The 23,721-nt window shown below is 26.7% G+C and overlaps 1 protein-coding gene and 2 non-coding genes across 5 annotated transcripts in view; all 3 read right to left on the reverse strand.

The window, feature by feature from the left end:
- The window catches only part of LOC123264554 (serine/threonine-protein kinase S6KL), a 36,514-nt gene that overhangs the window by 1,129 nt on the left and 11,664 nt on the right, over positions 1–23,721 (reverse strand). The window lies entirely within an intron of this gene.
- LOC123266402 lies at positions 185–291 on the reverse strand. Its single transcript, XR_006509771.1, has one exon. It is a non-coding gene; the product is annotated as a U6 spliceosomal RNA (small nuclear RNA).
- Positions 6,425–6,531, reverse strand: LOC123266403. The gene has a single exon (XR_006509772.1). It is a non-coding gene; the product is annotated as a U6 spliceosomal RNA (small nuclear RNA).

A 23,721-nucleotide genomic window follows, 5' to 3' on the forward strand; every position in this document is an offset into this window, starting at 1 on the left:
ATTTTGACGAGGATAATTTTTTATCACGGATGTTTTTTTAAATAAATTTTTAAAATGAAATATTATTATGTATTTCTCTATTTAATTATTCGCAGAATTAAAGTGCAAATTAAAGAGGTAGATTAGATAAAATAAAAAGATGAGTTGATAATTTAAAAATGTAAATAGAAGATTTGAAATTGCAAAAAATGTGGAACGCTTCACGATTTTGCGTGTCATCCTTGCGCAGGGGCCATGCTAATCTTCTCTGTATCGTTCCAATTTTAGTATATGTACTGCCGAAGCAAGTACGTCAGTACGGACGTTGAAACTTTTATATATACTAAACAGCATGCATGACGAGTCCATGCGAGAAACTTTTTAAGCAGAGTCATCTGTCGGCGGGGTTAGAAAGACTATCCCCACTCTTAAAAATATTATTTTTATTTTATCGATCAATAAATACTTGATTATTTGTTTATTTATTCTATTACTACATTAATGCTGAATTATAAATATGAAAATGATAATCTTTTAAATATTTCGAATTTTATAAATTTATAAATTGCTAACTTGAAAATCACTTTATCGATAAAGTTTATTTCAAAATTTTATTTTAAAAAAATACAATAATTAAATTTGATAATTATTTAAGCGTGAAAATTTCAATGAAATATTTTTAGAAAAATATTACTCAGTTTATAAATATTAATAAAAGTAAAAATTTTCTATAAAATTAATAATTAAGAAAAAAAATTTTTAATAATTTTTAGAAATATTTCATTTAATTCCACTGATATAAAACAGACACAGAAATGAGTTATAAATATTTTTTTATAAAATAAAAATTTGTTTTTATAAAATAGAATAAAATTTGATAATTATTTTTTATTTTTTTTTTAAATTTTTACAAATATTAATAAAATTAATTGAAAATTATAGAGCGACCCATTATTAATAATAAAATTAAAATAATAATTCCTAAATTTAATAATTTTTAGTAAGCGCATTATTTTTTTAGCGTTTGTTCAATCTTTATTATTTTTCCCATAACTAAAAAAGTAAATATTCTTCTCTGTGGAATAAAATTGACGTTTTTTATAATGATAATAACAAATAATAAAAATATAAATGATATATTGAACCGAAGTCAGTTGTGCTCTATCATAAACGAAATAAATATTAACATAATAAATATAGTTGGTATAAATAAATGCAAAACAGGTGTCTGGTCTGGACACTGACCTTGACCGAGACTCGTAACGGTATAAGTAGAAAGGATTAAATATTACGCGATGAAAGATTAAATGTATTTCATCCCCACTTTGATCCAGAGATCGTTTCCTATCCGAGTACTATCATACTGCGAAGCCTAAAGTCCTCGAATCTCGAAAAATTGAAGTGACTTATACAAATATTAACATTGACATTAATATTTAATAAAATATTGTCTCTTGATCTGAAGATAAATCTCTTGTTCTGTTCTTACATCTCAAAAAGTTGTGTTAGCTCTCAAGCCAGCAAACAACAACTGAACTGAGACCGCCTCCTTGAGAAGTAAAAAATATTTTAAAATAAAAACACAATCCTAAGGCTAGTAAAATGTTTAAACGGCACCGGCGTAAACATTGGCGAATAAAAGTATGTAAAAAATAAAGTTAAAATCAAGATATTCCACATCTTTCCGCCAGTAAATATCTTCTAGAATAGTTTAAGCTTAACTTATTCCGAGTATTGTTAAACAAACACGAGATTTCTTACAGGATAAAGGTAAGTACAATCTCCTTGTATAATTATTAGCAAAGGGTGCAGTGATACATACATTTTCCCAACGGCGTTAGGATCACTCATGAATAAGGTAAAGAAACACAAGGGCAAAGTCATGGTCTCGTGAACTCTCTACAAATGTAGTTAATTATTCTTTCAACAGATAATTATTTCACTTGGCCGCTCTTGTTTATCAACAAAAAATTATTTATTTACAAAATTAAATATTATTTATTTTTTTGTTTACTATACAGAAAAAAAAGTTCACTTGAGCCAAGAAAATATTTTTCTTCCTAATTATTTTCTTGAGCAAAAAAAAAATTTTTTTTGACACAAGAAATTTTACTTATTCCAACAAAATTAATTCTCTTGCTTTAATAAATACATTTTTTGATCCAAGAAAATTTAAGTCAAGAAAATCTTGTTTTGAGAAAATTTAGCCTCTTGCTCCAAAAAATTTAGTTCTTGATAGAAGTAAATTTTCTTGTCTCAAGAAAATTTCTCTCTTGCTCCAAAAAATTAAATATAAAGATAGAAATTAATTTTCATTAATATTTTTATTAATTAACATGTCAAATGGGAAGATCAAATAATATTTCATCATTTTTTTTCATTTAATATGTATAATTGCACGCTAAAATAATATAAAATAGGTATCAAATATTCAAGAGAAAAATTTTCTCAGTGAGAAAATTTTTTTCTCAGCTAAAGTAGGTAGCGCTGCTTCCCTAAAGTATCTAAAAATCTTGATTAAATATAAAAATTTATTGTATTAAGTATTTATGATAATTTGAATTAAGAAAAAATTCCACCAAGAATAGAATTTCAAGAAAAACGTATCTTGTTCCAAGAAAATTAATTTAAGTAAAGAAAATTTTGTTTTGAGAAAATTTAGCCTCTTGCTCCAAAAAATTTAGTTCTTGATAGAAGTTAATTTTCTTGTCTCGAAAAAATTTCTCTCTTGCTCCAAAATATTAAATATAAAGATAGAAATTTTCATTAATATTTTTATTGATTAACATGTCAAATGGGAAGATCAAATAATATTTCATCATTTTTTTTCATTCAATATGTATAATTGCACGCTAAAATAATATAAAATGGGTATCAAATATTCAAGAGAAAAATTTTCTCAAGGTGAGAAAATTTTTTTCTCAGCTGAATTAAGTGACGCTGCTTCCCTAAAGTATCTAAAAATCTTGATCAAATATAAAAATTTATTGTATCAAGTATTTATGATAATTTGAATTAAGAAAAATTACTTTCAGCAAGAATAGAATTTAAAGAAAAATTTTGACTTCGGTCTTCCTTCAGGCAACCGAAAATTTTCTTGAGCCAAGAATTTTATTCTCCAGTCGAGAAATTTTTCTTTCTGTATAAAGAGTGTAATTAATTAATTTAATATCTTATTAATCGGATTTTTTATTTTTTTAAACTCGGTACATTTAAATGCTCCATAGCTCTGAGCTTTAAGAGATAACGAGCAGATAAAGAGAATTAAAATGAAGGAGCATCTTGAATATGAAGGATGAAACTTGATTGAGAGGAAGAGAAACTGGGTATGATAAAGAACCTGATACCGGCGCCAGGAATAAAATTTAATTCAAACTAAAGTTAGCATAAACTGAACCGACGCGATGTCAATGTACTCAATACAGCATAGCAAGGTAGACAAGAACGAGTCCGATTATGATTATATATTTCGATAATCAACACCTGTAAGCGTCATTTATATTATTACTATTTTTTTTAGTTTTTCTGGCTAATTTAATCCACGTACAAATATTACGATTAATTACACAGTCGTAAAGATTTTTCACCGGCGATAATGTGCATTCATTTTTATATTTATATGCTTATTGTATTCGCTGAATATTCATGAGATAAGCCAAAGGGCATAGAGAAAGATTGTATGTAGCATACAAGACAACTTACAACGTCTATCTTGTCTGCTTCCTCTTTATTCCGTGACATCCGCTCGACGCATCTTACCCATTTCTCAATTTAATCAATAATTTATTACTTTTTTTCAATCTTACTATTTTATTTTTTCACCGCATCCTCTTTCGTTCATTTTTTACCTAATTTTTGAGCTGCTTATTTAAAAGTTACAATTTAAATTAAAATTACTTATTGAGAATAAAAAAAAAAGTTTGTTTTTATTGCATTAAAAATTAACGAAAATTGATTAAACTAAATTTTACCAAAGAATTATTTAAGAATTGAATAAAAAAATTCTTGAAGGAAATTGAAATTAAAATTAAAATATTTTAAGTAAAATAAAAAGAAATTTTTAGACTTTCCTCAAATTAAGCTTATCAATTTAAATTTGACTTGAATAATCTATATTGTTAAGAGAATAAGAAAAATTTAGTGTCATTGCAAAGGTCCTGATTTGAATTTGTGCCATTTCAAGGTTTCATAACATTCTCACTGATAGTTAATTTATTATGATAAGTATTTAGGCTGCATTTGAAAATTCTCTATCTCTAGATACATAATTAAGAAATGACCTTGTATCTCGTGAACTATTGACATTTTTAAAGATATAAGCTCATTCTGACGTTACAATCATCAAGACCTTTCATTTGAGTACCCACATCAATTTTTCATATATTTTATATATTTATATATATGTATATATGAAAAATATATCAAAATGCATGTGGGTACTCAAATGAAAGCTCTTGATGAGTATAACATTAGGATGAGCTTATATCTTTAAAAATGTTAATATTTAAGAAAGTACAGTGCAATTTAACATAATTAAGAAATTACCTTGTATTTTGTGAACTATTGACATTTTTAAAGATATAAGCTCATTCTGACGTTACACTCATCAAGACCTTTCATTTGAGTACCCACATCAATTTTTCATATATTTTATATATTTATATATATGTATATATGAAAAATATATCAAAATGCATGTGGGTACTCAAATGAAAGCTCTTGATGAGTATAACATTAGGATGAGCTTATATCTTTAAAAATGTTAATATTTAAGAAAGTACAGTGCTATTTAACATAATTAAGAAATGACCTTGTATCTCGTGAACTATTGACATTTTTAAAGATATAAGCTCATTCTGACGTTACAATCATCAAGACCTTTCATTTGAGTACCCACATCAATTTTTCATATATTTTATATATTTATATATATGTATATATGAAAAATATATCAAAATGCATGTGGGTACTCAAATGAAAGCTCTTGATGAGTGTAACATCGGGATGAGCTTATATCTCTAAAAACGCTAATATTTAAGAAAATACAGTGCAATTTAATAAAATTCATTATTTAATTAAGCGAAATTTTATTTTTTTATAGTTCACAATTCTCGGCAGTCACATAGTGACTGCAGGTTGCTAGTTTTTTAAATTTAAGATTATTTTTAAGTAATTAGACAAAAAAATAATGTCTCTTTACTTTTCAAAGTAAATACAAATTTTATAAACAGAAATATGATGTATAAAGTATATATAAAACTAGGAGTCCTTGTAAAGAATCCACAAAACGATTTTGATGAAATCTTTCATCACCGTGTTAATGATAACAATGAAAAAGCATGAATGTTAATAATATTATAAGTATTATCTTGGGATAATTGGGCTCCGCAAGGTATTTAGGCGTCGAATATATTACAGTTGAATGTAGTAAAATTTAGAGTGCAGGAAGATGTAGAATGCGGAAATATCGGGGCTGAGCTGAGCCAGATATTAAATAAAATAAAGTGTATCTGTAAAAATGAGAGGCCGAAAGGGGAAAAATAGTTTTGAGATAAGAATAAAGTGATGATGGTGATAGAGATGTTGACGATACAGATAGCAAGTGGTGAGTGTGATGGTGGAGAAACGTGGTCGTTTGTGGTGAGCATATAACGAACGTTATATTAGCCGAGTTGGTTATTAGAGAGTAAGAATAATAAGGATAAGGACTATGGTAAATCCTCCTTCAGGCGCCAGGAATAATCTTACGGTCGAGTATTAGATGCACGTATAATCTTCTCTCACGGCTTCAAGGCTATTTATAAACCAGCAGTACGAGATTGCGTGCTGTATACCATACCATATAGACTATAGACTGGTCCGGTTGGTATATTTACAATAAGTAATATGGCTTGTAAGAATTTAAAAGAAACTGATTGCTTCCGTTTCCTCAGAATTTATATTATTTTATTTTCTTTGATAAAAACAATTAAATATCCCTACAGTAACAAGTTGCAATTTATGATTGATGGGTAATTTAATAATTGACTAAGCGATGAATAAGATGATTAATAAATTAATATTATTTTTTATTGAGCAACAGCGCTTAAATTATTTGATAAAAGTGATTGATAAATAAGTAGCTATAAATATTCAATGTAATTATTCAACCGATTAATTTTTGTTACCGAGAAAATTATAAATAATTATTGTCTATTACGCATTGCAATCAAATGTTTTTATTCTCGCTGATGATATTATTTTCATTTTTAAATATTATTTATTTTGACGAGGATAATTTTTTATCACGGATTTTTTTTTAAATAAATTTTTAAAATGAAATATTATTATGTATTTCTCGATTTAATTATTCGCAGAATTAAAGTGCAAATTAAAGAGGTAGATTAGATAAAATAAAAAGATGAGTTGATAATTTAAAAATGTAAATAGAAGATTTGAAATTGCAAAAAATGTGGAACGCTTCACGATTTTGCGTGTCATCCTTGCGCAGGGGCCATGCTAATCTTCTCTGTATCGTTCCAATTTTAGTATATGTACTGCCGAAGCAAGTACGTCATTACGGACGTTGAAACTTTTATATATACTAAACAGTATGCATGACGAGTCCATGCGAGAAACTTTTTAAGCAGAGTCATCTGTCGGCGGGGTTAGAAAGACTATCCCCACTCTTAAAAATATTATTTTTATTTTATCGATCAATAAATACTTGATTATTTGTTTATTTATTCTATTACTACATTAATGCTGAATTATAAATATGAAAATGATAATCTTTTAAATATTTCGAATTTTATAAATTTACAAATTGTTAAATTGAAACTCACTTTATCGATAAAGTTTATTTCAAAATTTTATTTTAAAAAAATACAATAATTAAATTTGATAATTATTTAAGCGTGAAAATTTCAATGAAATATTTTTAGAAAAATATTATTCAGTTTGGATATACTTATAAAATTAAAAATTTTCTATAAAATGAATAATTAAGATAAAAAATTTCAGATAATTTTTAAAAATATGTTATTTAATTCCACTGATAGAAAACAGACACAGAAATGAGTTATTCATTTTTTTTTACAGAGTAAAAATTTATTTTTACTCTGTAAAAAAAAACTTGACAATTAATCATTCGTAAATCCTCACAAAATAATGAATTGCAAAAATAATAAAAACCGACACAAAATTTAACAAAACAAAATGATTAATTTGAAGAATAAAATTTTTTTTTTTTAAATATAAAACCCACTCACTATATTTATATCTCCGTGCAGAACAAAATGTAAATAAAAATAAAAACTTATAATAATAAATGTAAAAACGCGGAATCGCACCTGCAGCATTACCCCGAGTTATACCCGGCTATTTCACATCGTCCGTATGGAAGGTAGGTAAGTTGGTTGGTTGGTACTCACACACCGTAGATAATAGCCAGGATCTATAAATAGAAGGACTCCGTGAGCCCCAGGAGAGCTCGCGAATTGCGAGTGAAGAAGAGGAGTGAGAAAGTTGTACACGCGAGCAGCTAAGTATCCATCAACCTTTACTTTTTGTATTATTTAACTCAACTTCAACTTAACTGGCTTTGCTGAGCTTGAACGTACATAGTACGCAAGCCACTTTGATGAGTACCTGATCTCTGTGCTATAAAAACTGTACTATAACATTACAATTTATAAATAAGAACAGCGAGGATAAAATAATTCTAGAGAACCTCAAGAGACAAACTTTTATTCTCGTCTTTTCACTTATTTGTTATTTCTTTATCGTTCTCTGAATTACCAATAAATTAAGTCCCTTAATCAATTGACCTTGTCGCTTATTTATTGACAAATAAACATTCTATTTTTGGAAACAACTTCTTAGATTTCAGAGATGGAATTATAAATTTAATCACTGAAATTTGAGAAAGTATTTCAGGCATTTAAAAAATTTTAATTAAGTTATTTACTTATTTATTTAATTCATTACCTTTTTTGTTGGACAATTCCAATGTAATTGCAATTTTAACTAAAACGGTTTATAATTTTTCCTTAAGTTTTATAATTATTTATTTAATAAAAAAGTTAATATTAAAAATAATTTTTCTAAAATTGAATTTTAAAAATTTTACCGAAGATCATAAAATTATAAAAAATTTGTCAATTAATTTCGGAGATCAGTCAAATTAAATTATACTAGCAACCTTGCAGTCACCATGTGACTGCCGTGATTTGTGAACTATAAATAAATAAAGTTGTGCTTTGTTAAATAATTAATTTTATTAAAATGGACAATAATTTCTTAAATATTGACGTTTTTAAAGATATAAGCTCATTCTAATGTTACACTCATCAAGAGCTTTCATTTGAGTACCCACATGCATTTTCATATATTTTTCATATATGCATATATGTAATGTATATAAATATATGAAAAATTGATGTGGGTACTCAAATGAAAGGTCTTGATGAGTGTAATGTCGGGGCGAGCTTATATCTTTAAAAATCTCAATAGTTCACAAGATACAAGGTCGTTTCTTAATTATATGAAATTGCACTTTCCTTTTTAACTATTGATTTTTTTAAAGATATAAGCTCATCTTGATGTTACACTCATCAAGAGCTTTCATTTGAGTACCCACATGCATTTTGATATATTTTTCATATATACATATATATATAATATATATAAATATATGATAACAATATACTGTGTTAGATATTAAATAAGAAGAAAATTCAAAGGTTGAAACCTTTTATTACTTTAAACTGCAAAAGGTTTGAAGTGAACTGTAATAGTGGCTTTATGTCTCAAAAATAACGTAATTTTTACAGTTTCACTAGAGCGACTTTAGCTGGTATTTAAAACTTTAATAAATTTAATTTTTTTAACTCTTCTTCTTCAGTCTGTATTAGGCTTATATGTATGTGAAAAAATCTCAAAAACCGATTGATAAATAATTCGATTTAAAAATCTCGAGACGTTCAATGGTTATTTAAAAGCCCAAACTCCTGAAGGCTAGAAACTAACGAGTTTTGATACCTCAGGGACTTGAAAGCTGAAAATATGGAGCCCAATATTTCACACAGATTGTTGTGATATAGACCCGACACGGTTTGTTTTGTTACAAAAGAGCCAAAAGAACATTTAAGTAGGATTTAGTCCTAGAAATATTACACCGATTAATTTAGACAAGTGTCAATTAATAAAATGATAATGAATTGTTGTGTATTTAGTTATTTTCCAGTGAAGAAGAATAAGAAGAAGAGCGAAGAGTGAAGACCTGATCCAGCGCCAGGAAAATAGTCAAGTTTTTTCTCCTAGTTAGTATACAGTTTACTATACTTGTCGATGGTTGGCTCGAGATATAAATAGACCTGTGCTACCAATCACCCACCGGGGGATGTAGTAAGAAGAAGACGACTTCGTAATGATGGCCGAGTTGAATTGCTCTACCTTTCTATATGCCGAGGCACTTTATACCTAGTCCAGGAGCTGCTTCGTCCGCACGACGAGCACACCCAAGGATATGCCCGAGACCAAGAAGAAGACGGAGAAGGGAAAAATATATGTAATACCCAACTCTTAACCGAGTCGTTGGACTCTCGAGATTCAAAACAAAAAAACAAGGAATTTCTTGTATAAGTTTACTTGCTATACAGTACAGCGCAATACTATTTTCATGTTTACTTTACAACATGAGAAAACATTAAACGGACAAGCTGCCGGCTTATGTTCATCCGCCTCAGTAATATAACTAGTCCTTTCAGTACACACGACTTTTCTCGGAATTTGGTTTATTTGTTCCAACTGGGAAACTGGAATCTTTCTGACCCAGGTCAGGGCAGACCGCTTATTTATTACAGTGATTATTACCTGTTGTTACCTCTTTTGTGATGCGCGTGATTTACACATAAATTGAAAACCTTTTTAGCGGTCCTAGATTGCGTTCTATTTGACCTTTATAGTCAAAAAACCGGTCAGGTTATCAATATTGTGTTCCTAAATAGCGCTGATACTTTTTTTTTTGTTAAATTGATTTTAAAAGATTTATTAGGGTGTAGTTAATACTGAAGAAAATAAAAAATGGATATTTAAGAAGTTTTTAAAAATAAAGAAGAAGAAATATACGTAAATAAAAGTTGAAATATTTTTTTAAACATTTTTGATTCATTAAGGAAATAAGGAATAAAGAAAATATTGTATCCAGGACAGTAATATGATAAAATCGGCTTTTTTTTTAGAGAAATTTAGGCTCATTACTAAGGTCAATACGATAGCGATATCTTTACTAATTGAGAATTTCTCAAATTTTTTTATTTCAGATTACTACAAGGCCTAGAATAATATCAACTAAGGTGCACTGTTTTTTTTTGTAACCCCCACTTCACCGGCCTGTACTTTGACGAATTTTTGATTTTTTTTTTTACAAATTTTTTTGTATATTCTTGAAATGTCAATAAATATTATATAAAAAAATGGATGGTAAAAATATTTATCACTTTTTTTAAATCTTTGTTTGAAAAATGTCTAAAATTCAGGCTAAAAATACATTCGAAATTGTAAAATTAGGTATTTCCAATTGTAATTGCATTACTACAAGATATAGTCTCAATTACAAGTGTCAAGGATAATACATACAGTTTCTTTTATAAGGGACCTGTTTTTTTACTTTAAAAAATAATTTTTTCGTGTGTTTTTAATACTTAAAATTCTAGAATACGATAGAAAATAATTTTGAACTGCTATTTCAGCTTTAAGAACCGTAAATCCTTGAAAGTAATAAAAATAAAAAAGATAGTTTTCGTCTAGATACTCTGATCGTTAAATTAAGTATAAGTTTTAAAAGTGACCCTTAAGATATAATAAACTACTACAGAATTATCGTAAAGTTCAGACATGTTCAACCCTCAACGGCATCCTGTAGTTTAAGAATGTTACAACAAAATTATACGGGCTAGGAAATTTTTCACTGCCTGGTGCATGATATAAATAATAAAATTGTTTTTTTGAATTATTTTGTAAGAAAAGTCTTGCTAAAGTAAGTTTAACTGAATTTACTGCTCTTGAATTGAGTTTACCGTGTATAATGTATCCACAGTGCGTATCTATAGATACCGTATAGGGAATCTTATGTGCGATGGGTCTTATGTTCGCGATCGAAGCTCATGAAAGCAAAAAGCTAAACCTGCTTCTCAGCTCGTCCGTTCGATCCTTTTTGCTCGGTTTGTTTGTTTTTTAGCTTTGTTTTTCATAATATTATGTCCTCGTTTTCTAGAGACCTCTCTTACTTTTTGGATTTATTTACATTTATGCACGCGAGGGATAAATGGATAATATATTATATATTATATAAAGAAATGGGAATAATAGAATTAGTGTTTAAGATATACATGAGATACATAATTGTAACAAAGAATAAGCGTACATCGGGATTTAAATATACACCGAGAATCGAAGGTCGAGGATGTGAGGATAGAACATTATAAGTATAAAGAATCCTTGAGATTTATGAGGGCACTGGCCATGAGTTGCCTATTAATAATCTAATAAATTAAACTCTGAGTATTAACTCTCGTTACAATTTTACTTTTATATATGTATTGTGGGTTGATAAATTGGTATGAGTATCCTACTTAAGGGTTGTAATTTAAACTTATGTTTGCTAAGTTTTGAAACTTTATACTAATTAAATTTACAATTTTTTTGAATTAAAATAATTACATACAATTTAGATAGTTATATTATTTTTTTGGTTGTAAAATTCTAAAGAAAATTGAGGCAATTAATTTTTTAAATTTGTAAGCGTATTTGTAAAAAAAATTAATTTGATCCAAAAAATATGTTTAATAATTTTTTTAGTAGTTAAATTTTGGAAAATGAGTTAAATTACAATTTTTTTTCTATTAAAAATAATTACATACAATAATAAGTAACTAGCAACCTGCAGTCACTATGTGACTGCCGAGAATTGCGAACTATAATAAATAAAATTTTTGTTAATTATATAATGACGTTTGTTAGAGTGTACTATACTTTCTTAACTGTTGACGTTTTTAAAGATATAAGCTCACCCCGACATTACACTCATCAAGAGCTTTCATTTGAGTACCCACATGCATTTTTGATATATTTTTCATATATACATATATATGATATATATAAATATATGAAAAATTGATGTGGGTACTCAAATGAAAGGTCTCAATGAGTGTAACATCGGGATGAGCTTATATCTTTAAAAATTTCAATAGTTCACAAGATACAAGGTCATTTCTTAATTATGTATCTAGAGAAAGAGCCTATTCGAATGAAGCTTAAATACCCATCATCATAAATTGACTATTGGTGAGAATGATATGAAACCATGAATAAGCACAACTTTAGGTCAAGACTTTTCCAACGATACCAAATTTAAACATAAAAATCTATTTTATCATATAAATACACTGGCCACAAAATTTCGCTTATTCTTTTAATAATATAGATAATTATAAGGGTAAAAAATTTTAAACTTATTCTCGAAACTTCTAGATCAACATAAAAACTTGTAGTTATTTCAAAGTATCAGTAAAAACCTAATTATGATTATATAAAACAAAGTTATTGTAAATAAGAATAAACATTGTTACAGCGAATTCATTAATGTAGGCGCCGTCGTGATTAACGTTATTGCATTGTCAAGGCGACGAGATATATTGCATGAAATAATTATAAAGATGAAGAGAATGTTTAAACATATCTTTATGAGTGGATGGGAAACCGCGTGATTGCAATACAAATTAATTTTAATGTCTACTAGAAATAGTGTCGTCATGAAATATTATAACAAAATTATATTTTTTTTTCTTTTACTCTTTACTGATGGTTGTATATTAAGTATTGCATCAGATTTCAGATGCGAGTCATTGTAACGCTTTTTAAATTTAATACTATTAACAGTATCGCGAGCTATTAAAAATGATTGGCTAATTAATAATGATTCAAACAATCACGACAGCAAGTCCATGATCTCGGGGTCTTGTTAAAATAATTACATTAATCAGTAATTAGGAATAGTATGTATTTTCACACAGTTTGCACATTATTTAATTTTGACAATTGCTCTAAAGTATTTTAAATAATTAAAATAAAAAGCTGAATTGGTTTGGGCGCTACCGATTTTAAAATATAATCCGGGTGTGAATAACAATAATAAACCGTAAAACCGCGGCACAAGCAATAATCACCTCGGATGATATGATGGGTTATGATCGGGCGGCATCAGCCTTTCGCGTCCCCTTTCCGTCCTCAGGTCATTATTCAATTGAATTCAATGCTAAGCCAGTCCACAACCATTAGGAAATTGCCTTCGAGAACTTTCTTTCGAGACGTGTCATCGTTGTCACTATATGCTTTACAGACAAACTATCAGACTCTAAGTTGTCAGTTATGGGAGTTGAATTATTTTAATATGCGTTACATTTTTTTATTTTCATTTTTATGGCTCTTAAATGTAAAAAATTTAATTTTTTAACAATAAGGCCCTCAATATTAATTCTTTAATCATTCATAAATTATTATTATTCAAAATTCATCATAATTATTTTTAAAAAATATGAATTATTTTAATATGCGTTAAATTTTTTAATTTTTATTTTTCTGGCTTTTTAATGTAAAAACTTAAATTAAGTAAAATGATTTTTATAAAAAATTTAATTTTTAATCAATAAGGCTCTTAATATTAATTTTTTAATCATTTATAAATTATTATTATTCAAAATTCATAATAATAATTTTTAATAACGTAATAAATAATTATAAAATTTTTTATTTTGATTTTTAAAAAATTACTAAATAGTTCAATTAATTTGTGAATAATGTTTTTTATAAAAAAGTCCGCATTAACTTTATTGAATTTTTCATTTTTAATTTCAAATATTAATTTTAATTCACGGAAAAAAGAAAAATACATTATATAATAGTGGCGCTCCGTATAAAAAACTGGAAAAATTACAATGTCAGATTGTAATTATTACAGATTTTATAAAAATTAAATTGTAAAATGTAAATATTACATTGAAAGCTCTGAAAATTAACATTCGAAGTTTGAATTTAGAAAAATGTTATTTTAAACTGCAATTTTTCTAGTTTTTTATAAGAAGCGACGCTTATTACTATTTACAATATAATTTTTCCCGTATTTAAATTTAACAAAGATTAAATAAAATATTTTAGAAAATTTTTTCAATATCTGATTATTAAAATCAAAATTTTTCATTAAAATATTATTTATTTTTAATTAGAGTTTAAAAAAAAATAATCTAACGCTAAAATTTGTCAAAACTTTACACTTAATTTGCAACTAAATATTTGTAAGCATGTGATGCTATTTAACGATAATTTCACGACAATGTAATTCTTTATAGGTGTCGAGAATTGAATGAATCATAATTATTAAATGATTGCCCGATGGAATTCGGCCGGAAATTATATATGAACGAATCTGAATGCGGGACCAGCATCGTCGTTGAAGTACAACAAAAGTAAATAAAATAAACACATAAAAAATTAGTATTCAAATAAATAAATGAACAATCAATCAATTCAAGCCTGATTATCTACGTCATGCAAGGTTTCTCACGTTATTCCAAAGCCGGCGAACCATTCTAGTCAGCACAAGAAAAGAAAAGCACCGTGGAGGTAACGCCTTGCATAAAACACCCTACTAATCTTTTTCTGTCCTAAAGCGTATCTTTTATTCTAATTCAGGCATTGATTATTTACCGACTTCAGTTGCTTTTACATTAACATTACAGTAGATCAGATCTTCAGTTCTCAGTTTTGAATTCTAACACATACAATCCTTAAGAATCTTTAAATCCTACAACCTTCCGCAGGACTTATCTTCAACATAATCAGAACTCAGTTCTTACCAGAGTAAGAGCCGATGGAAAAAAACAAAAATAATGTGTGACTCACATCAACAAGAGTTGCACCAATAATGAATTAGAATCACGTGATAGTCTTCAACATCTCTTTTCCTTGTTGTTGTTGTTGTTTTTGTTCATCGAAAGTTTATTTTGATGCGCAGTTCAAAGCCTCGTGACTATTGATAATTTTTTTTAATTCTATTTTTGTATGTGTAAATAGTTCAATCATTTATCTATTGACTAATTTATAGTATATCTTCTAAAACCTTTCAGGTCAATCAAATTTTAATTCTTGGGAATATTAGTCACGGAAATTTTATTAAAAATAATGCGTATTATTTTATATCAACAGCGAAATTTTAAGAAGGCTATAATTAAATATTTAAATGATGTAATAAGAAATTAATTTGTTAAAAATTTTAAGAAGGGTTTTTGTCTCTCACTTTCTATTGGACAAACGAAAATATCTCTGTCATACTTGTATGACAAAAGGAATCTTAAAATGCATTTTATGTATAAATAAATGCAAATTTTTAAAAAAGCGCTTCGCTCTTCGATAAATAATTAAATTAAAGCGTTTTTTTCGAAATTTTATCTTATACATGAGCAAAGCACGTTTGAAAATTAATTATTAATCGCTTTTAAATAATTTTATTTCTTAGTCGAAGAAATAAAAATTTTTTGTAAAGTAAATTTCTTGTTGAAAAAAAATTTTGTAGATTTGGGAACGAAAATTCTGATGAAAATTCAAAAGTTCTCTATTTAAAAATTTTTATTTTTCCAAATTAAAAAATTTTTTTTTTACTTAGAAAGTTAATATAAGAAAAATATTTATTTCTTCAATAAATACACGAAAAGTGACCTATAAATGTCTAATTAATTATAAAAAATAAATTTTATGAATATATGATAAATATTTTCTTTTTAAAATATTTTAGATTTAAGAGAAAAATGTATAAAAGTTTTTTAACATCAAACTGTACAACTGGTATTAATAAATAAATAATAAATATTTATTTCTTCCGCTAAAAAATAAAATTTTAAATAAATATTTATTTCTTTAGCTCCAAAATAAAATTTTTAATAAATTAATTTTCATTTTGAATTAATTGTTCTATCAGTGTAAATTATCCATTTTTGAGGGCTAAAAATTTATTCTAATAATTTCTTAATAATATAATAAAAAAAATTCTGAAATTTTCCATGAAATTTAGTCTAAAAAAATTTATCTGTCAAAATAAAACTGATATACATATTTTTTCATAATAAACGATAAGCAAATGATTACATCGGTTTGAATATAAATTTAGTGCCTTGTAAAATACGTGATAAGCCTTGTTTCTTGTTTACTGGCCTCGGTAGCCGAATTTAGACAATAACACCCGGATATTAAATAAAAAATTTTTTCCCAGTCATTAGTCATAGGACTTGAATATAAATAAAATAAATAAAATAAATAAAATGAATAAAATCTACGTAGAAAATTTAATAAACCATAAAATTTTCTAACGTGAGATTTCAATAGATTTTTGCGTCATGCCCGATCGCCTTGACACCTGTATCACGATATACTTCAAGATAAGAGTAATTATTTATTATTTATTAACAGATGACGCATAGTATGATAATACGGCCGTAATGATAATGTTTATAGTAAATAATACTTGATACTCGGCCGGACGTCAGATGTAATAGAAGTGAGAACTATGAATGGAGTACCGTGGATCTCCTTGTCTCGCGCGTGATGTGCATAATTTTTTCCCAGATATATGTGTACATTAAATATGTATGTACAAGACGTAGATAGGTTTGACCCTCTTGGCGCCTCGTGCTAAATGTCATTACTCTGTTGACAAATAGCTCTTCATTTGTCAAGTTCATCACTTTTAAAAGTGACCATTATTTTTTCTAGCGACCTTGCTGACACATATGCTTTAATCAAAAATTTTTATAATTTAATTATTTGCTTCAATTTACTTGCAATTAAAAGCAAGTTTTTATTTAATTAATAAACTATATTATTAGGAGAATAAGTAAAATTTTGTGAAATTTGAGAAATGGGTTTTTATGGTTAAATTTGGTATCGTTGGAAAATATGATGATAAGTATTTAGGCTGCATTTGAAAATGCTCTATCTCTAGATACATAATTAAGAAATGACCTTTTTGTCTTGTGAAATATTGACATTTTTAAAGATATAAGCTCATCCTGATGTTACACTCATCAAGAGCTTTCATTTGAGTACCCACATCAATTTTTCATATATTTATATATATATGTATATATGAAAAATATATCAAAATGCATGTGAGTACTCAAATGAAAGCTCTTGATGAGTGTAACATCGGGATGAGCTTATATCTTTAAAAACGTCAATAGTTAAGAAATTACAGTGCAATTTGACATAATTGAGAAACAACCTTGTATCTTGTGAACTGTTGACATTTTTAAAGATATAAGCTCATTCCGACATTATACTAATCAAGACCTTTCATTTAAGTACCCACATGCATTTTTTCATATATATATATATATATATATATATATATATATATATATATATATATATATATATATATATATATATATATATATATATATATATGAAAATGCATGTGGGTACTCAAATGAAAGCTCTTGATGAGTGTAACATCGGGATGAGCTTATATCTTTAAAAACGTCAATAGTTAAGAAAGTACAGTGCAATTTAACATCATTAAGAAACGACCTTGTATCTTGTGAACTATTGACATTTTTAAAGATATAAGCTCATCCCGATGTTACAATCATCAAGACCTTTCATTTAAGTACCCACATCAATTTTTCATATATTTATATATATTATATATATGTTTATATGAAAAATATATCAAAAATGCAGATGGGTACTCGAATGAAAGCTCTTGATGAGTGTAACATCGGGATGAGCTTATATCTTTAAAAACGTCAATATTAAAAAAAGTATAGTGCAATTTAACAAAATTCATTGTTTAATAAAGCAAAATTCTATTTATTTATAGTTCACAAGTCCCTGCAGTCACACAGTGACTGCAAGGTGGCTAGTTAAAATTAAAATAAAAAATAAAATTTTTTAATTTAAAAGAAGAAAATTATTTTTTCACAAGAAGCCAGAAACTTTTTTTCTTGAGTTTCCAAATTAGAAAAAAAAAAAAAAACTTCTTTACAAAACAAGACAAAGACAACATCCATGTTTTCTCGAGGTCGCACGTACGTTCATATAATACTCGTAATACATGTAATGCAGATAATACTTGTAATACCCGTGTAACTTATTATCAAGCTGCACACCTGCACACTCATCGACAAAATCTTAAAACCCTACTGACATGAACTTGTACCTACAATACAGCGTATTCGATTCAATACAATGCACATGTGTTGAGTACTTTCGTCCGTACATCGACCGCGCAAGTGCGTCCTTGCCTGGGGAGTTTCTTGTAATTCAGCTTGAAAGACTTGATTGCCCAGTCGTTGCACTCTCCAGTTTAAAATCCATCAAGTTTGAGCTTTAAATGAACATACTTTGATAATCAATCCTTAAAATATCTCTTAGCAAAATTATCAATCTTGCGTTTAACTTGATCAGATATTTAATCAGCTTCCTTAATTCATTGAGCCTAGTGCCGTGATTTTAGCTGGAAAAATACGAGCTCATCTTTACTTGATGACTTTGAAACCCGAAGAATAATAATAAGAAGAAGAGTTGCATCCTATCCGCGAGAAGATAGTGGTACAGCGATGGTATAAATGCCGGAGTATAGTCGGAGTATATAAGAGTAGGGACGGAACGAGTTGCTGTTCAGGTTTTGCTGCAAGGGATCGTTAAGATAATCGTTACTATCCTCATCCTAACTTAGACTCTGTATAGTCGGATGTTGTTGCTCTTAACAACCCTTTCCCCTCATACTCTTCGTTGGGTCCCGGGTTTAGCTCTTGGGTATTTGCTTCAATGATATTTCTTCGTGAGTATCATCAATGTTTTGTCCGGAAAAATTCAATCGATCATCATCATCAATATTAGTTCACGATACAGTTAATTAAAATTAATTCAATGATCGTAGCTAACCTTAGGCCGGTTTCCAGCGTGTCGATGACCCAATAGACTCTTCATAACAGGAATTCACGTGGTCGAGATTAGTTTTGTTTGTTTGCTACTTTCTGGCCATTTTCAGCATAGCTTCCAACAGCTAATCAGAGTGAGATCCTTATCTGCAATTACGATGGATTTCGTGGCGACAAATGTTTGTCTAACGCTGTCATTATACATCGCAAGGAGCCCAAGGTCCTTTTCTCTTTTTCCTCTTCACCTCGGATTCTCCTATAGGTGCCATATAATTCTCCTTATCCGCACCAAGTTTAAATCTTTCTATTAAACTAGCGGCCTTCGTAGTCAAATTTATATTTATTATCAAAGATTTTTTTTTTTATTATATAACCATTCATTTCAGGGAATTTTTATTTATTTCTTCTTCTGATAGTGCGATATTTTATTTTGTAATCTTTAAATTATTTATTTAATGTACAATTTTTAGGAATATTTCCTTGATGTACGGTTAATCTTTAAATTAACAATAATAAATATTCTAAATTGGTATTTTTATCTCGAAATTATTTTGTTGTATTTTTAGTGACCTCTAAAAATATTCAGAATTTTTTTTTGGTAGTTTTAGATCATAAATTGTTCTAATTAAATGGAATTTTGTTAATATTATTCTTTATTTAAAGAATTATTGGGTGAAAATTGAGCGCTAAACAAAATGGCTGGTTTGAGGATGCCAAAATGGAAGATAAAAATGGCGCATTGAAAAGCACGCGCAATTTGAAATTTAATAAACAGTTTTAATTAATAATTGTGGTAAAAATAGTTTTGTTAACTATTAATGATTATAATTTGTCAAAATATTGATTAATTGACTTGCCAATAATAAAAATTTTGACTCATGTTTTTGGATAAAATTTCTATTTTATCTTTTTTTGATATATATTTTTTTTAAAAGTACATAAAAAAACAATTAAAAAAAAAAGTTGAATATCACAATTTTCTAAAAAATCAATAAATTTTTTTGAAAATTTGTAAAATTGTGATAATCTTTTTTTTTTAATTGTTCATTTTTTATGTATTTAAAAAAAATATATCAATAAAATCAAATAGAAATTTCGTTCAAAAACATAATTTAAAATTAAAAAACCAAAATGACAATTTGAATGAGAAGAATATGTTTTTTCAATTACCTTTGAAATTTCTTCAGAAAAAATCATAAAACTTTTCAATAAAATAATTTCTTAAGAAGAAAACATAATTTTGATATCAAACATTGCAGCAAAGAAGAAATCTAAAAAAAATAACTATAATTTGCCAGAAATATTAAAAAAAAGTTAAAGAAATGTTTACTTCTAATATATATTTAAAAAAATGACATTAACGTTAGCAATTTTGACCATTTTTTAATATTTTTTTTAACAAATTTGGTTTGAAAAATAATTTAAAAAAATTGCATTTTTAATTTTTTAAAATTTCTACATACCATAATTTATTTGTTAACTAAACTAATTAAACATTCTAGTTATAGAAATTTTACACAAAAAAAATTAAAAAATCTTGTATTTTTTTGTTTTTCTTTGTTCAGATAGTTATCTTGAATTTTTTTCCTTTTAAATGAACAGAGATTTTCAAATGGTTCATTCCCCTCAATATTTTTCCATTTTTTTATAAAATTTGAACCCCCGGTCTGTTTTCTTTCTTAAACTTTCTTAGTAGTAGATGAATAAAACTAAAAATAGACGTAAAAACCTGATACAAAAACTATCGTGTGACCGAACTTTGAAGGGCTTTCTAACACCGACTCACACATAAAAGCAACACACACAACAGGGAAAACCGGATTGTATATTGAGATAAATTTAAACTTAAGACGATCGTTTTATAAATTTAATATTATTCTTAAAATAGTTTTGATCATTAAAATTTAATATGAATAAACTAAAAATAAAATAATGTAATTACATGAAAGAGATTATTTTTATCTCATATAAAAATGGAAAAAAATAATAATATAGAAGAAAAAAAAATGAATATCCACAGAAGGAAATGTTGAATCTACAAACTTAAAGGTTTTATATTATTCAGGTGTAATAATTTTCTTTCTGCGTTTAAATATTACTCACATTAACATATTCCGATGTACTACATACTAATGTATGTGTGTGGATGTGCTTGTAAATATTAAAAATATAAATGTACGTTCAATGTACTGCAAAAGAAGCACGAGCCAATGCAAGGGAATGCATTAGAAGAGAACGCGCATAAACTAAGTGTGACCTTGTATTGGTCACTCGACTGTAAAAGATCATAAGGCTAACAGCCATCTAAGTGTAATCAATTTTATATATTTTATGCAGGATTATATTTTTAAAAAAATAACATTTATTATCTATGGATCGGTAACTACAATTTTTTAATGTCTTGTTCATTTTTTTCCTTAATTAAATCACAAGGAAGTTTTTGTTGAAGAAAATGTCTGACATTGAGAATCGGAATTGATTTTAAAAAATGAATTTTCCCGAAACTAAAAAGAATCTCCCCTATTTTTGGTCGTTAGTTCAAAAGTAAACTACTTTATTCCAAATTGTGGGAAGAAAAAGAAAGAAAAAAATGGTTAGGGGACAAAAAAATCCCCCGAACTTTTATTTATCTTCATATACGTTAAATAAGATTTTTAATAAATAAAATTTTCATTTAAAAAACTATTTTTAACAACTAAAATTTTGTAAAAATAGTTAAATAATTGTCGCTCTTAAAAAGTGACCTTTTGAAGTAAAAAACAAATTAATCACTCGAATTTAAAGCGAAGAATTATTTAATATTTCTAAAAGTAATTTCTACAATGTCAGCAACTATTTATCCAATTGAAGAACCTTACAGAAAAAAGTATAACTATAACTAATTTATATTAGTATGGTTGTTATTTAATAACAGTCTTTATTAACTTCTATATTTTTAGAAATAAGATTAATGCCACAACCCGTAAAAATAAAATATTGGCTCTTTTTATCCTTGTCCGCCTCTATATTGCAATCTTACTAACGGGACGTAACGGTTAGCAATCACTGGTTATACGAAACTATTAACTTAGAATAGCAAAATAAAACAAAATAAATATATAAATCACCTCTTTAACAAATATACGATTTAAATACTACGGAAGTAATAATAAAAAAAAAAAATCTAGCTATTAATACAAACGCGTTTTTTTTTATCATTGTCTCGCGATATTCAATGACGAATGAAAGAAGACGCTTAGCAATTGGAAACCGCTTGTGTGAAATAAAATTAGTGATAATTTATAACACTAACAATAAGATAATTATTTAACAAATGAGTCAGTGTTTAAGCGTTAATATTAATTAAACAAACTGTTAAATTTAAAGGAAACAACACCTACGTCTTTAAATTACAGATAATTATATAAATATTATTTTGTTGTTGTTGTTGCTTTTTATTCCGTGTCTATAATCTATGATCATGGGAACATTAAGTAGGTCACAATTAATAAGCATATTATTTACGGAATTTTTTTTTACAACTAAAAATATACTTGCGGATTCAATTTATGGCATAAATTATCAAAAAAATAAATCAATAAAACCGTTAGTGCCAGGAATAAATTTTTATAAATTTATCAATTAATAGTTCAGACCTTAATAAATAAAAATAAAATTGTTTTTTTATAAAAGTCAACAAAGAGTCGATGCCCAAAATAAAAAGAATTTTTTAAATAACTTAATCTTGGAAATTTGGACAATAAATTATAAGAATTGCAATATTTCGCTTTATCAGGCGAACCAAAAATTAAAAAATTATAGTTAATATGAATATTTGACTTATAAAATAAAAATAAATGAAATTAACAATAGTTACTTTTATGGTTAACGTTCTCGACTAATTTTTATATAAATCTAGTAACTGATAGGAGGATTTATTTATATTAAATAATATTTGTTAATAGTTAACAAATCATTTATTAGAGACCACTTTTAGTATTAAATAAATATTTCTTAGTATTTAAAATTATTTGTTTGTATTTAATAAATCTGATACTTATTTATTAAATATTAATCTTTTTAAATACTAAGAAATATTTGTTAAGGACTAAAAAATGGCTTCTAATAAATGATTTGTTAAATATTAAAAAATATTTTTAACTATAAACAAATTCTTCCGTCAGTAGATGCGATAAAGTAAAACAAATTCTCAAGATTAAGTTATTTTTAATATTTTTAATACGGACGAGAACTTAAATATTAAAAACAAATTTATTTGCTTATTTGTAACTCGGCAATTTATAACAATATGTTACATTTTCATGTGTAGAATGTTTAGTTAATGTTTATACACTGAAAAAAAAATTAACTTGAATCAAGAGAAAAATTCTTGAACCAAGAAAATAATTTTTAAGAGTTTAATTGTCTTGAATCAAGACGAAAAATTCTTAAATTGAATAAAATTTACTTAAACCAAGAAAAATTTCTTAGTTTAAGAATTTTTCTACTTAAATCAAGAAGATGAAATTCTTCAAAATTATTTACTTGATTCAAGTAAATTTTTTTTTCTGTGTATACATCTCTCAAATCTCTTAAATCTTAAATCTATCTTCTCTTTATAGATGCTATTTATTGTATATAAATATTGCTAAATATTCTACACATGAAAATGTAACATATTCTTGTAAATTGCTGAGGTCGTTTCTTTGCAAATAAATAAATAAATACATATATAATTTTTCTACATATTAAGTTATTTTTGACATATTAAGTTTTTCTTATTCTTTGA

The sequence above is a fragment of the Cotesia glomerata genome, linkage group LG5 (assembly GCF_020080835.1).
Source record: "Cotesia glomerata isolate CgM1 linkage group LG5, MPM_Cglom_v2.3, whole genome shotgun sequence".
NCBI lineage: Eukaryota > Metazoa > Arthropoda > Insecta > Hymenoptera > Braconidae > Cotesia > Cotesia glomerata.